This window comes from Trachypithecus francoisi, unplaced genomic scaffold, assembly GCF_009764315.1.
Source record: "Trachypithecus francoisi isolate TF-2019V2 unplaced genomic scaffold, Tfra_2.0 Lachesis_group2, whole genome shotgun sequence".
NCBI lineage: Eukaryota > Metazoa > Chordata > Mammalia > Primates > Cercopithecidae > Trachypithecus > Trachypithecus francoisi.
In genome coordinates this window covers 33,856,288-33,872,289 of record NW_022681465.1, presented here as the reverse complement: position 1 = coordinate 33,872,289, position 16,002 = coordinate 33,856,288, and the positions used below count along the sequence as shown (strand labels likewise).

Sequence of the window (16,002 nt, the reverse complement as noted above, 5' to 3'; positions counted from 1 at the left end):
GTGGATTTATATTAGCCACCCTACAACAGGTGAAGCTACCAAACATGTAATAGCCCATTTACTACACTGTTTTTCTGTAATTGGAAAACCTAAACAATTAAAAAATAATGGTCCTGGCTATACATCTAAAGGTTTCCAAGACTTTTGCCTAAAATTACAAATAAAACATACTACTGGTATCCCATATAATCCTCAAGGACAAGAAATCGTTGAAAGAGCTCACTTATCCTTAAAAACTACCATTGAAAAGATAAAGAAGGGGGAATGGTACCCTACTAAGGCACCCCTAGAAATATTCTTAATCACACACTCTTTATTTTGAATTTTTTAAATTTAGATGAGCTGAATAAATCAGCGGCTGATCGATTTTGGCATTCTGACTCTAAAAAACATTTGCCATGGTTAAGTGGAAAGACCCATTAGACAACACATGGCATGGTCCAGACCCAGTGTTAATTTGGGGAAGAGGCTCCGTTTGTGTTTTTTCCCAAAATCATGACGCAGCCAGATGGCTACCAGAGCGATTGGTAAAACAGGTACCTAACAATAACCAACCCAGGAATAACTCTCTCCCTGAGAGTACCTTTCTTTCCTTACAAAGATGAACTCCAATTACAAACTCCTTTGGATTCTCGTGCTGACTTGCAAGGCATTCCAAGTTCATGCCGGTTTTGGTGATCCACGTGAAGCTCTTATGATCATACAACAACGACATGGTAAGCCTTGTGATTGCGCTGGGGGATATTTCGCCAGCCCACCTAATCCTTATACACAACTGTATCTTGCTCCTCTCACACAGCATACCTGCCGTCTAATTCCCTTAAGTGGAGGTGTGTATTAACCCCGAGAATATCTAGTGGAGGGGATAACATAACCTGCCCTTGTACCACATTTTGGGACTCTATACACAGCTCCTGTTTCACCGCTTATCAGAAATGTACCTCTGGCGGTAAAACATACTACACTGCTACCTTAACAAGTACTAGAGACCCTACTATAGGCCAGCAATGTCCCTACAGTATTAGGAAATACCAACAACTCATATCAGCTGGCTGTACTGGTACGGTAGGGCAGCCTGTCTGCTGGAATGTTAACCCCCCTCTTCATGTCTCTGATGGGGAGGACCACAAGACAAGGCCCGAGAAATTATGGTACACAAAAAACTTGAGGAATTGCAAAAGTCCTTGTACCCGGAAATTTATTACCACCCCTTGGCCTTGCCCAAAACTCGAGGGAGAGAAAAATTGATGCCCAGACTTTTGACCTCCTCACTGTTACACATAGTCTGCTCAATAATTCCAACTCTGGTCTAGCCAGTGATTGCTGGCTGTGCTTACCATTGGGAGATCCTGTTCCTCTTGCCATACCCAGTAATGACTCAAGCTATACACCCAATACTTCCTGCGCCATCATTCCTCCCCTTCGAGTACAGCCCCTCGAATTCTCTAACTCCTCTTGTATCTACTCTCCGCCTCTCAACAATTCCTACGACATTGACGTAGGCATAGCTGAGTTTACTAATTGCCCTATTATCACTAATGTTTCTCATTCGCTGTGCGCCCCAAACAGTTCAGTTTTTATATGCGGAAACAATAGAGCATATACATATTTGCCCACAAACTGGACAGGACTTTGTATCCTAGCCACTCTTCTGCCAGATATAGACATTATCCCTGGAGATGAACCTGTACCTATTCCAGCTATAGATCACTTTTTGGGAAGAGCCAAAAGGGCAATACAATTTATCCCCTTACTTGTAGGATTAGGCATCACTACTGCCGTAACAACTGGGGTTTCAAGCCTAGGGGTCTCTGTTACTCAATACACCAAATTGTCTCGCCAATTGATCTCAGATATGCAGGCCATCTCAAGTACTATACAGGATCTACAAGATCAAGTAGATTCCCTGGCAGAAGTAGTGCTTCAAAATAGGAGAGGCCTAGATTTATTAACTGCCGAACAGGGAGGTATCTGCTTGGCTCTACAGGAAAAATGCTGTTTTTACGCCAACAAGTCCGGGATCGTCAGAGATAAAATCAAGCGTCTACAAGAAGACCTAGAAAAACGACGAAAAGAAATGACTGATAACCCGTTTTGGACTGGGTTCCATGGACTCCTCCCTTATATCATACCGTTATTGGGCCCCCTGCTTTGCCTATTGCTCTTACTCTCTTTGGGGCCTATAATCTTCAATAAGCTCATGACATTCATTAAGCAACAAATCGAGGCCATCCAAGCCAAACCCATACAGGTCCATTATCATCGCCTTGAACAAGAAGATCACGGTGGTCCATACTTACACTTGCTATAAACCACCTTCCCTGTGCGCTGAACTGGACAGCCAATGACGGGTAAGAGAGTGTCATCTCTCACTAACCTAAGACAGGAGGGCCGTCATAGCTACTGCCTAATCCCATGACGGGTACCAGTGAAGAGATGTGTCACTCCAACCTAAGACAGGCGCAGTTCCCGAGGGAATATCTTCTAGTCGTTTAATAATATAAAAAAGGGGGACCTGTCCGAGCCGTGAGGCTCGGAAATTGCCGCGGCCTCTGTTGCTTAAGCTCTGCATTGTGGAGACAAGATGGCGCACTTCCTGGTTCTTCATCATCAACTTTACCCGCGCGCGCGAACTTTTCCCGCCCGCGCGTAGATAACCTCCCGCGCCCGGGAAAGACTAAGTCTACCGAGCATGCGTCTGGTGACGTCTCTCATTACTCTCCTCCTTGCCTGCTCTGAGCCCTTCCTCTTTCCTGCCAGCCTATATAAGGCATTGTACCGCCACCATTAAATGAGACTTGATCAGAATACTGTCTTGTCTCCATTTCTTGTGTCTCTTGTCTCTCTAAATTCCCACCCCCTCCTCCAAGGTCTGTGTTAATGATCCCGCTGGTCGGGACAGTTTTCTTTCTAGAAAATATTTTCAATTGTTTTTAATCATAAAGTTATTTAACATTCCCAATTTTGTTTCCAGTACTCTATGAGAGTTGAACTAGTGTTATTGATTATGAACAGTATACAACAATGTATCTTTGTTTATATTGTGGTAACATTTTTTTTTTTTTTTTTTGAAACAGAGTCTCACTCTGTAGCCCAGGCTGGAGTGCAGTGGCCAGATCTCACCTCATTGCAACCTCTGCCTCCCAGGTTCAAGGGATTCTCCTGCCTCAGCCCCTGAGTGGTTGAGATTACAGGCGCACACTACCACGTCCAGCTAATTTTTGTATTTTTAATAGAGATGGAGTTTCACCATGATGATCAGGCTGGTCTCAAACTCCTGACCTCATGATCCGCCCACCTCGGCCTCCCAAAGTGCTGGGATTACAGGTGTGAGCCACCATGCCCAGCCTGTGGTAACTTTTTAACTGTGCACAGTATATTTGTAAAACGATTTCTAAAGCAAAATGAAATGGGGTTCATGGGAAAGGTCTCCTTTTTGCAGAATTTACGGATGAGTCATGAATAGAGAAAGAGCTGCCCTAAGCCAGAGGATTAAAAAAGATTCCCTCAGTAATCATTTAAGCTAAGAGCCATTGAATGATTAAGAATTTTCTAAGCCAAGGACTAGGTATAAGAAGAACAGAGGGAACAGCTTATATGGCAGAAAAGAACATTGCACCTTCAAGGAATTGAGAAAAGACCAATGTCGTTAGAGTCAAATGTGCAAGACCATTGGTCATGTAAACATTAGAGGCAGAGCAATGGAAATTCATCAGTCACTGATGACACAATCACACAACATATGTATTCTCTTGCATTATTCTAGCTGTAGTGAGCAACCATTAAGAGGATTGATATGGATCAAGAAAACATACAGGGTGATACAGTTATCTTACTAAGATTTCATACATACTCTATGAAGATAACTATATTGTATAGTCAAGTCTCCCTCTAGGAATATCCAAATCTCTTCATCACATTTATTTTCCCTTTCTCCAACCCTAGGAGGGAGAGAACACATACTGTTCTCTAAATGTTCTCCTCAGAGAAACTCTTAATGTTTATGCAGTCACCTTGCATACCTGTGAGGCTTTCAGGCCTTTTGAAACTAAAGCCAGAAAACTCAATTTATTCTGTCAGCATGTTAACCTCTTCATAACTTTCCTCTGCGGTAATGAGCAAAGAGCAAGCTTTTTCCTTTTATGAGAATAAGAAAGGGAGGAAAATATACCAATATTTATTGGCTATTACAAAAGTGTCATCCAAGTATAGATATTTCTATATATTCAACAAAATTCAAACATAAATAGTATGGTTCTGATAATGAATTCCAATTCCTATTTAAATAAAAGTTTTAAGACAAACGTACACAACTGAATGGTATAAAATTGCTGTTATACATTTTTTGTCATCTAAAAAAGAGTCATTTGTATACAGTTTGACCCAGAGTTTAGAATTTCCATGTTCTTTACCTATAATTTTTTATAAACTCACATTTTAAGAACCAAGGCATTATCAAGTGCATTTCAATACCTCTAGCCCTATAAACATACCTGTCTCAAACCTTTAAAAAACTAGATATTATGAAAGTCGTCTTCTTCTAAGTATATTCTGTAAAGTGTTCTCTCATTGCAGTGGAAGAGTTTTCTAGACATGTTTCTTAGGACTACAACTTTTTGTTGGATATGATCTCAAAAACATCCTCCACTGTGCAGAAATCATTGATTTAGATGCTTCTTTTACTACAATGTTTAAATCTAATATGCCCTCCCCCCTCACTACCATGTAGTGGTCCATTATATAAAGGCTATGTACATCACTAGTCTTCAATATAAGTAATTCAGGTCTCCATCCTGCTTGGATGTAGGAAACCCACAGCTTTACCAGTTTCACTTTCTCCACAAATTTCTTGGATGTTTCTGAAGGATATTAATGCATTTTATAAATCCCTAATGTGAACCTATGATTTTTTTTAAATGATACAATCACCACTCATACAAAAAATCAGTAGGGTCAAATATTTATTTATCACATTAATTAGGGTATCAGCAAGATCATGAGACAGATTCAAAAGTAATTTGGGAAAGCAAAGTATTTATAGTGACTTAAAGACAAAAGAGTCGAATAAGAATTCTAATTTAAATTGGCTAATGCTAATATTAATTGGTTAATATCAGGCAATAAAACTGTAACTTTCAGGAATCATCTTTTTTACAGGAAATCACTTGCATCTCTTGAATAAAATTCATTTCTATTACTATCAGAAAAGAACCATTTGTATCAGTTTTGCATAAGTTAGTGTTATAAGTTATAAGTTACCTTCACAGAGGCAAAAAAATTCTGTTCATTTCTAAATAGCAAGTCAAAGAAAAGTACTAACCCCTAGAGAATCAGATAATACCATGTAGCCTCTGCTGGACAGTACCCAGCACGAACCTGAAAGAATACCGATAATCTTATTTGCCTGTTTCCAAGATTTTGATACTTTTTCTTAACATTTGCTTAACATCTGAGCTGCTGATTCCAGTAAGAAAGACACAGCACACATATTCTGAAGGTTGCCACTAACTGACCTGAAACTAGCCACGACCAGGTTGTTACCCGTCTCTCCCAACAAGTTAATCCTAAGTATAGAGTCCAACCAAAGTAGTCTACCATTTTGATTTGTCCAGGTCTGAGCGATTTCCTGAAATATGAGATTTTTCAATACAAAAGTGGGAAATCCCAGGCAAACCAGGACAAGTTGGTCATTCTAATACAAGCCTCTTCCTTAATTCCACAAAGAACAAGGAACCCCAAAAAGTAATGTAACATAAAGCTAAATTTTACTTAAACCTTTGGGATATTACAATATAGAATTACCATATCAAGAAGAAGAGGAAAACCCAAAACCAGACATCACATACTCCCAGCACCCTCTGGGTCAAAGCATTCCAATGGAACTCCTTGAGGGTATCTCTGCCCCTAGTCTCCAAACTTTTGCCACATTAGATTTAACTTCTCCACACACAGGAGTATCCTTCGGCATAATTGTCTGGACTAAGATTCAGAACCAGGACTCCCAAGGACTCTAGAAGGAGATAAAATGGGGAGTTATTATTATTATCATTATTCTGAAAGAAAACAAATTTCAGAGAGCTGGCTTCATTGCTAAGTAAGAAAAAAGTTGATTTGTAATGTGGAATAATTCCACATTTTTTATTCTGGTATATTTCTATTCCAGAATGGGATATTAGCTTACCTTAGGAAAAGCCCTATTAAAATATTTATATTTCTCCCCGAAAGCAAAGAATATAACCGATCTCAAAAGTAAATTCAAGTTTATCCACTTATAGAGACAAAAAATTCCTTGCAGTTTTGAAGTTGCAGAATTCTCCCCCACTTAATATGTGGTGATTTGTATTTTTCAAAGATGGCTTCAATAATATAACCTGCCCGTCATGTTCTCTCATGATGTGACATTGATAGCTCCCCATCAAAAGGTGGCATCCCCATCAAAAGGTGGCATCTGTGTGTCTTCCCCTTGAATCCGGGCTGCCTTGTGACTACAGCCAGAGTGATGCACTGATGCTAGGTCATAAAGGGATTTGAGACCCACCATCCTCAATTAAAAATATATACACATAAATTCAAAAATAATTTTTAAAAATCGTGACACGGACATGACAAGCTAAGAATTGTGTTCACATACAGAAGTAGATATGAATGAAAGATTTCTTGGCTCTAACCATCCCTAATTATTCTTAATACTTTCACTTGAAAATTCAATTAAGTTCTCCTTCAATTTTGTTGAAAGCAAAATATTGGAAATTGCCAAACTTGCAAAAATTTTTAAAATTATTACCACCATTCATTATTTCAACACTAACAACACCATTTCATATAGTTTCTTTGTCTGGCATAGGAACATTTATGCATTTAGTGAAAACAGCACAGTAAGATTCCGGATGAGTAAGAGGTATGCCTTACATTGGAGTGTGGAAAAGAAAGGCTGTGAAAAGAGAGAGGAAAACAGGCATGACACTCTGGCATGCCTCCTCCTCCAGCCTCAAGTTCTCAGGAACAGTACACGCAGAGTTCGGGTTCAGAAAATGGATTTCCTTCAAACAGTCCACAACTTTAAAAATGTTCATGTCCCAGGTTTAGGCTGCTGTATTAACTTATTTTATTCTTAAAACAATGCCATGAAGTAGCTACTTTTAATTTATTTTACAGATGAGAACATTTAGATAAAGACAATGTTACATTACTTGCCCACGGTTACAAACTTACCAACTGGCAAAGCCAGGATATACATCCAAGTTATTTCTAAACCCCACATTCTCCGGCATTATCCAGTGTGCCCCTAAAATACTAACAATACAAACCACATGTCTTAGTCTGCTCAGGACAGTATAACAAAGTACCACAGACTGGGTGGCTTAAGCAACAGAAATTTATTTCTCATTGTTTTGGAGACTGGCAAGTCTAAGATTCCGGTGCCAGCATACTCTGTTTCTGGTGAGGCCTCTTTTCCTGGCTTGCAGATGCCCATCTTCTCACTGTGTCCTCACATGGCCTTTTGTGAACATGAAGAATAAAGAGATTAGTAGATGCGCATGAAGAATAAAGAGATCTTTCTCTCCTCCTCCTCTTATAAATCCCAAAGTCCTGCTGCATTAGTACATGCCCTTCCCCCTGCTTATGACCTTATTTAATCTTAATTACTTCCTACAAGTTCTGTCCCCAAATATCATCACACTGTGGGTTAGGGCTTCAACATATTAATTGGGGGTTGGTGATACACAAGCATTCAGTTCACAAAACTACATATCAGAATAAAAGAAAAGGTAGGAAGAAAATAATGGATGTTAAGTGAAAATAAAGGAAATTACAACTGTCAGGAAAGAAGGGACAGCCACAAATCAGCATCTTTCTTTCCCTGTTCTTGCTCTAAGATCTCATCTGTCTTATTGTCCCAAGAGCAGAACTAAAGAAAAAGTACAATTAGTGTCCTTTGGGAGATGAAAACCCTGAATTAATGTAATTGCAAATCATGGAAGATGTTTTCCTTTACTCACAAGGGAAGAAGTAGATTAGCTCCTTGTGATCTTTTTTCCTCAGATAGGAAATGGCAATTTTACTTACATTTTCCTAATTTAGTAGTTTTTCTTAGCAATTTATTCTTTCTTTTAAAAAAAAGACTTCAAAAAGAGTTCATTTTAAAGTGCCAATAATCTTTAAAATTTAATATTTGAGTAGTAAATTGAACTAAGCTCTCAGTTGGAGTAATATTTTTTTCTGCACCACAGTAAAAAATAATTTGGTTTTGGAAACGGAATCTTCAGGTTCATGCTTTCATTAATTTCTGAATCTGTGTTTTGATTCATGAATTTATTAGATGGCATTGGTATAACAAGTCCAGAACCTTAGCTGAAACTGTACTATGAATCTAGGGTATTCCACAGTAAAACAGCATCTCTAGGGAAACCATCTTCCTGTAAATAATATTAACCTTACGAGCATAGGGAACCTCCATTATTCACAGTCTCAAAGACAGTAGATTTAGCCACAATCTAGTGTATCTCAATAGCAATTCAACAGACTATTGCAATTTTTTGTTGCAAAGCAGCTCTCACTGAGAGCTCAGGTAAAGTCTCACTCATCTGAAATAATGAAAAAAACAATTGGTCAATAATAGTATGAGCCACAGCATGGTAAGTGTTGCTTATATACTGTGCCTGATTTTGTCACCACAATTTCTGCCCATACCCATGCTTGTCAATGAAGAAACAGAAAGAGAAGGAGAGAAAGAAAGAGACCAGGACATTTTGGGCCTAAAGTGAGGGGACAGTGAGTTTAAAAGGCTAGTACATTGCATGTAGTGAGAATCAGGCTCATTATTCCATTACTTTCAGATTTGGGATGCTATTGTTTACTTGTGTGTCCAAAAGGGTAATCAATCTTTTTACCTATAAACAACATAGAGATATGTATTGCTATTTAAATTTCTATTTTTTGTCTATTTATGTTTGTTTTTTTCCTAGAATGTCAGAGCATTAATACTGTCAGTTGAAATTCCTGTTCTGCTGCTATTAATTTTTAACATATCACAACCTGTTTTCTTATCTCTACCATATGAACAATAATGCCTTACTATGACTTTGTACTGGGTATGAATTAAAATTAAGTGCATGAAACATCTACTGTGGTGCAAAGGACTCATAAATAATGATGATAATGCTCATAACTAGGATCAGCTAGAAATCTATAGGCCAAGTCCCTCATGCAGTACACGGCACAGGGTTGGAGCTCAGTATAGGCATACATATGTGTGTTGTTATTCAAGAGGCAGGGCACTTCCTGGTCAAGTTTTAATTTGGACACAAAGGATACACTAATGTGAACCTATGTATTGGAAATCATTGTTCTGCTGTGAAGGGAAAAAAGTGACTCTCCCACCTTGTCAGTTCTCTAGCATGTGCACTCCAGTGTCTTATTCATGTACAGATCATAGAACCAGGGCCACAGATCTCACTGTGGAGATGAGCATAATGATATGGACTAAGGCAAGGTTTAGGAACAGTCCAGTAGATCGAAGACACGAAAGAAATGTAGTGGGCAGAGTTGTGACAGACTGAGGCTTACAAGAGCTTGGTCTGAGTTCAGGAGAGGCATAGGCAATAATATTAATAGTTCAGATCTCAAGAATTGTTTCAGAAGTAAATCCCAGCATTAAAAATCCCATTCAATATTAGTGATATTCTTTCTTGCTCTTGGGTTCTAGGTGCAGGGTTTGCTGGGTTGGGGTGAGCCACCAAATGGTTAGACCTCAGTCAGGGGGTATTGATATGAGCTCAAGTTGGAGAAGGGCTTTAGGAAAACCCATCAGGTGTCAATACACATTAGAAATCAAGTCTTCCAAAAGAGAGTGGGAGTCCTTTGGATTATCACCGGTTGCTATGGTCTTCTACGCAAACCATGAAACTATGGAGAAAGGAGTGTGAATGTACTAGAGTAGAAATATGTGTGTGAGTATATTGTAGGCAACAAGTACTAGTATATCTTTTAAACAGGAGTGAATTAGCCTAAATGATCAGGGATTAGTTGGAGACCTTAGTATATAAGGGGCCCTGAATGTTGGAAGACAAATCTCCTTGGGTCTGTCTCATTTCTGCATATCTTATATGAAATGAACACATTGAAGGGTTTAAACAAATTAAGGGTATAGAAGCATGATTCTAAACACCTGATGCTACGTATTCGAGGAAGATAATAAAAAAAGCATTTAACTTTAAGATAAAATAATTTTTTCTCTGACTACTTATTTGCAATTTATCTCAAAATATACAATATGAAGAATCCCAAATAGCAGTTTCATCTAAAGAATAAAGGAAAGGCAAGGAAGTTCCTGGTAGTGAATAATATATTCTAAATGACAGTGAAAGATTTATCAGGTAATTGGCAGAGTTCAGATAAAAATAGGAACATTTAGCTTCAGCTAGGAAGAAGTCAACAAATTAAGATGAATAATGATCTTTTAAATGAGGTTAAATTTAGATTTCATATAATTTTTAAATGAGAATAGGGGAAGGTTCCCTTGGATATGGAACATGCTGTCTCTTCTGTTATTTAAGGTCTAAAGCTTATTAACTTTTGGACAGAATTCTGCTTCTACAGAGGCTACATATTGCTTTTAAACGTTTCTTTTTGTTTGTTTGTTTTTGCATGGACCCATGATCTCTCATTTATTTGCATTTCCTGGCCTCTTATTATAATCTAACCTAATTGAAGTGTTTGCTTTGGAAGCCAATGCTAATCAGGCAAAACAAACTTCATACTGACAGTTTCCCAATACCTGCATGTCATACCTCACTAAACCCAGGTGAATTTCAAACCAAAGCAGGCAGTGTTTCAGCAGCACTGTCAGAAGGTTTCACTCCTGAAATGTCAAAGGACAAACATTAGCGATATTTTGTGAAAGGACAAATAAGTGCATGTGGGTTACCACGAGTTTAACAAGTTTAACTCTTGACAAAAGGAAAAAATAAATATTAAATGTATATATTGAATTAACAGGTCACACTGGAAAGGTGTGTGTGTGTGTGTGGTGTGTATTAAATGTTATGGTTCTAATAGATGAAAAATTCTTCTCAGAAACATGTTACCTTGTTCTGCAAAAATATCCTCACATTTTTCTAAAGCCTCTGTCCAATCGACATCACACTCATGAAATGTGAAAGAGTTGGCTTCTCTGTCTTGTTTTTAAGTAAACTGATACCGGTTTTAGTTTCTTTTTAATTTTAACTCTTATCCATTGGTTATGATTCTTAATAATCACTTATCTATTCATTAAATAAGCATCCTTTACATAAAAGCCAATATATTATAATATATTACAGTAATTAAGAATATAGGTTTGAAAATCCATCTGCCTGGCTTTGTTTCTTGACTCCATTATTTACCAGTTCTATGCAGTGTTTTAGTGCCTTGGTTTCCTCAAATGTAATTAAAAGATAACAATACTATTTATCTTAAGAGGGCTTGCTGTATTAATTGAGGGATGCATCATTCCTAGCCTAAAATGCTATAGGAGGAAAGGATAGGAATGAGAGTTAAGTCAGTGCAAAACTATAAGGACTATGGACTGGGTAGATTTCCTTGGAACCAAGAGTATGTGGCAGACAAGTACTGGCATTCCAGGAAACGACAATGCATGTAAAAGCATAATACCAGGTAAAAAGACAGCACATTTTGGGAGTTTCCAATACTTTGCTATGGCTGAAATAAAAATAAGTCTAAAGGAATAGTGGAAGATAAGACTGGAGAAGAAAGGATGAACTCACGTGTTATCAGGCATGTTTTATTATACAGTATTACATTCACGACAGAGAGCTTAGAGTATAATAATTTCATTTTATTTATGTATTTAATTTTTGGGGACAAGATCTCACTCTGTCCCCCAGGCTGGAGTGCAGTGGCACAATCATGGTTCACTGAGCCCTCAAACTCTCTAGGCTCAGGTAATCCTCCCACCTCACCCTCCCTGGTAGTTGGGACTACAAGTATGCCCCACCACACCCAGCTAATTATTTTTGTATTTTTTGTAGAGACAGGATTTCACCATGTTGCCCAGGCTTGTTCCTAACTCCTGAGCTCAAGCTATCCTCCCACCTCAGCCTCCCAAAGTGCTGGGATTACAGGTATGAGGCACTGCACCCAGCCAATGTTTTCATTTTAAATTGAATAACTTTTATTAATCACAAGAAGCAATTTATGGCTCATCATAAATAATAAAAAAGTATGCTTTCCTTTAAGTGAGATGATAAATAATAGGCAATGTCTTTATGAGTAATCTTCATTGTCTTGCTCTCTGAGGAAATAAGAAAACAGGGCCCAGCAATGTCTATTGCCGTTGTTCTCATCATGAAGAGTCTCAAAGAGACCTGAACACTTTAGAACCCCAAGAAACAATAACTTATCGGTGACATAGATTGCTTTTTCTCTTCTGCTGACTGAATCCTCTTTTTCTTTTGGGAATTGCTCTTTACCTGTTTGATGTGGTTCTAATAATGTGTTGATCCCAGGTTGACCAATCAAGCACCAGATGCTTCTGGAATTAATGATTACTCCAGGAGCAGACACATGACCCAAGCAGAGCCAAACAGTTCTTTTCTGGAAATTAATGTACACTCTGCATGAAAGAAGATCTCCTTCAGAGACTGAGAGCCCTAACGATTATATAATTTTGTCATTTTTAGGGTCAACAATTGATATCACATGCAGGCAGCCTACCTGAATCCAATAAAGAGTAAAGCAAAGACAAGAGATGGAGAGGGATTCTTTTTTAAAAAAAGTATGTCTTGAAAAAGTAAACTCCCAAACTGGCACTAACATTTAGAGTGCTCAGTTGTAACTACCAATAAATTTTATTTTTTATGAAACTAACTTAATTAGATTTCTGACTTTAGCAACTAAAGATAGATCACATATAATATGGGATATGAAAACTTATATCAAGAAAACGGAGTAGACAGAATAAACACAGACATCGCTGCACATTTTATCTATGGTAGTCCATTTCATATATCTTGTTAAATTCTTCAAGAGGTAGTTTTACTATATATGTTTACTTTAAAAGGTCTTGGGAGAATTCAAAAAACAAAAATCCTGGCTCTAATAAAACTCATCTGTGTTTTCTAAAATCACTAAAAGCAATTATTTTTTGAGGATCCACATGAACCACAGGAAACAGGTAAGATGATTTAAGGGTATAGATGTTGCGACCCCTCCACAAGGGTTTGCAGCTAGGTTTTGCCACTTGCTAGTGATGGAACCTTGAGCAAGTGACGTAACCTCTGTGTGCTTCAGTTTTCTCTTCTATAAAATGGAGATAATAATTGTTCCTACTTCATTAGGCTACTGTGAAGATTAAATAAATGGGTTAGTATATGTAAGAGGCTTAGAGAAATGCTAGGCACATAATAAATATTATACAAATATTGAAAAGAGAACATATAGTGATAGTTTTGTGGTTTTTTTTTTTTTTTTGAGATGGAGTCTCACTGTATCACCCAGGCTGTAGAGCAGTGGCAGGATCTCGGCTCACTACAAGCTCCGCCTTCCAGGTTCACACCATTCTCCTGCCTCAGCCTCCTGAGTAGCTGGGACTACAGTAGCTGCCACCATGCCTGGCTAATTTTTTTGTATTTTTAATAGAGACAGGATTTCACTGTGTTAGACAGGATGGTCTCGATCTCCTGACCTTGTGATCTGCCCGCCTCGGCTCCCAAAGTGCTGGGATACAAGCGTGAGCCACCGCACCCAGCCATAGTGATAGGTTTTAAGATGTTGTGTAAAACTACAATATACTTTCTGTTAAATAAATAAATGACAGTAATAACCTTTTTAAAATTATTGTCACTAACATTTCTGTTAAATGATGAATTTTGGATTAATATATTTTATATAACTCTGGTTCTGGCTCTTTGAATTATAAACTCCTTTGTATGCTTTTTAAGAGTTACCTAGGTTTTTTAAAAAAATAACATCCAATGTGCATGCTTAATCAGAATTACTGGACAAGTAAATCGCTTCCTAAAAACTTTAAGGAAGACAACAGAAATCACCAATTTAATTTAGAGCTAGAAGTCAGTAGAGATAATTACACAGGCCCTTCTATAGTGAACCCTGACACGGAAAAATGACTTGGCAAGTCCTTGTCCAATTTTCTTTTTTTTTTTTTTTCTCTTTTTTTTTTTTTTTTGAGACGGAGTCTCGCTCTGTCGCCCGGGCTGGAGTGCAGTGGCCGGATCTCAGCTCACTGCAAGCTCCGCCTTCCGGGTTCACGACATTCTCCTGCCTCAGCCTCCCGAGTAGCTGGGACTATAGGCGCCCGCCACGTCGCCCGGCTAGTTTTTTGTATTTTTTAGTAGAGACGGGGTTTCACAGTGTTAGCCAGGATGGTCTCGATCTCCTGACCTCGTGATCCGCCCGTCTTGGCCTCCCAAAGTGCTGGGATTACAGGCTTGAGCCACCGCGCCCGGCCGAATTTTGGATTAATATATTTTATGTAACTCTGGTTCTGGCTCTTTGAATTATAAACTCCTTTGTATGCTTTTTAAGAGTTACCTAGGTTTTTTAAAAAAATAACATCCAATGTGCATGCTTAATCAGAATTACTGGACAAGTAAATCGCTTCCTAAAAACTTTAAGGAAGACAACAGAAATCACCAATTTAATTTAGAGCTAGAAGTCAGTAGAGATAATTACACAGGCCCTTCTATAGTGAACCCTGACACGGAAAAATGACTTGGCAAGTCCTTGTCCAATTTTCTTTTTTTTTTTTTTTTTTTCTCTTTTTTTTTTTTTTTTTGAGACGGAGTCTCGCTCTGTCGCCCGGGCTGGAGTGCAGTGGCCGGATCTCAGCTCACTGCAAGCTCCGCCTTCCGGGTTCACGACATTCTCCTGCCTCAGCCTCCCGAGTAGCTGGGACTATAGGCGCCCGCCACGTCGCCCGGCTAGTTTTTTGTATTTTTTAGTAGAGACGGGGTTTCACAGTGTTAGCCAGGATGGTCTCGATCTCCTGACCTCGTGATCCGCCCGTCTTGGCCTCCCAAAGTGCTGGGATTACAGGCTTGAGCCACCGCGCCGGCCGAATTTTGGATTAATATATTTTATGTAACTCTGGTTCTGGCTCTTTGAATTATAAACTCCTTTGTATGCTTTTTAAGAGTTACCTAGGTTTTTTAAAAAAATAACATCCAATGTGCATGCTTAATCAGAATTACTGGACAAGTAAATTGCTTCCTAAAAACTTTAAGGAAGACAACAGAAATCACCAATTTAATTTAGAGGTAGAAGTCAGTAGAGATAATTACACAGGCCCTTCTATAGTGAACTCTGACACGGAAAAATGACTTGGCAAGTCCTTGTCCAATTTTCAACAGTAAAATCAATGATAGGGAATGAGCTACTCACCAAGTTCAGTAAGTAAACAGTTATTAGTCCACTGCAATTACGCCTGGGATCCATTACTTGTATTTGTAGGTAAGTATGTGGAAATTGCAGACCAATTTAGTTTAATATTTGCTAAAAATGAAGAAAAGAGATTAAGCATTGAGAAAAGGAGGCAGAAAACTGGAACTGTTCCTTACCAGGTAAGAGATTTTTATTAAAACATAATCTCTCTGTGTCTCAAGGCCTTACTTATGAAATAAATATAATTCTTGCCCTGATTAACTCAAGGATTACTATATTGCTATATAGTTCAGCAGTAATCATTTTTATCAAAGTGTTTTTAAAGTTATGTGATGAGATTGCAAGCCTCCTCTTCTTCTATATAACTTAGTATCTTCCAGGTAATATGGACCAAACACTGTTCCTGTAATAGTGCTAATTATTAAATCCTTGCTCTGAAGCATATATCACTTTCATTTTATAATGAATACATGAAGAAACAAAAAGTGAGATACAGGGAAATGAAAACATTGAGAAACTGGTAAAAAAAAAAAAAATGACCCACACAGCACATGAGGGAGTCCAGATTCAAACGCAAATATTTCAATTACGTCTAACCCAAAA

At 38.2% G+C, this 16,002-nt stretch overlaps 1 long non-coding RNA gene across 1 annotated transcript; it reads right to left on the bottom strand.

The window, feature by feature from the left end:
* Nucleotides 1-7,383: 7,383 nt before the first annotated feature.
* LOC117064420 lies at nucleotides 7,384-15,512 on the bottom strand. Its single transcript, XR_004429445.1, has 3 exons — nucleotides 15,400-15,512; nucleotides 10,791-10,861; nucleotides 7,384-7,498 (listed from the first exon to the last, which is right to left on the bottom strand). It is a non-coding gene; the product is annotated as an uncharacterized LOC117064420 (long non-coding RNA).
* Nucleotides 15,513-16,002: the final 490 nt, after the last annotated feature.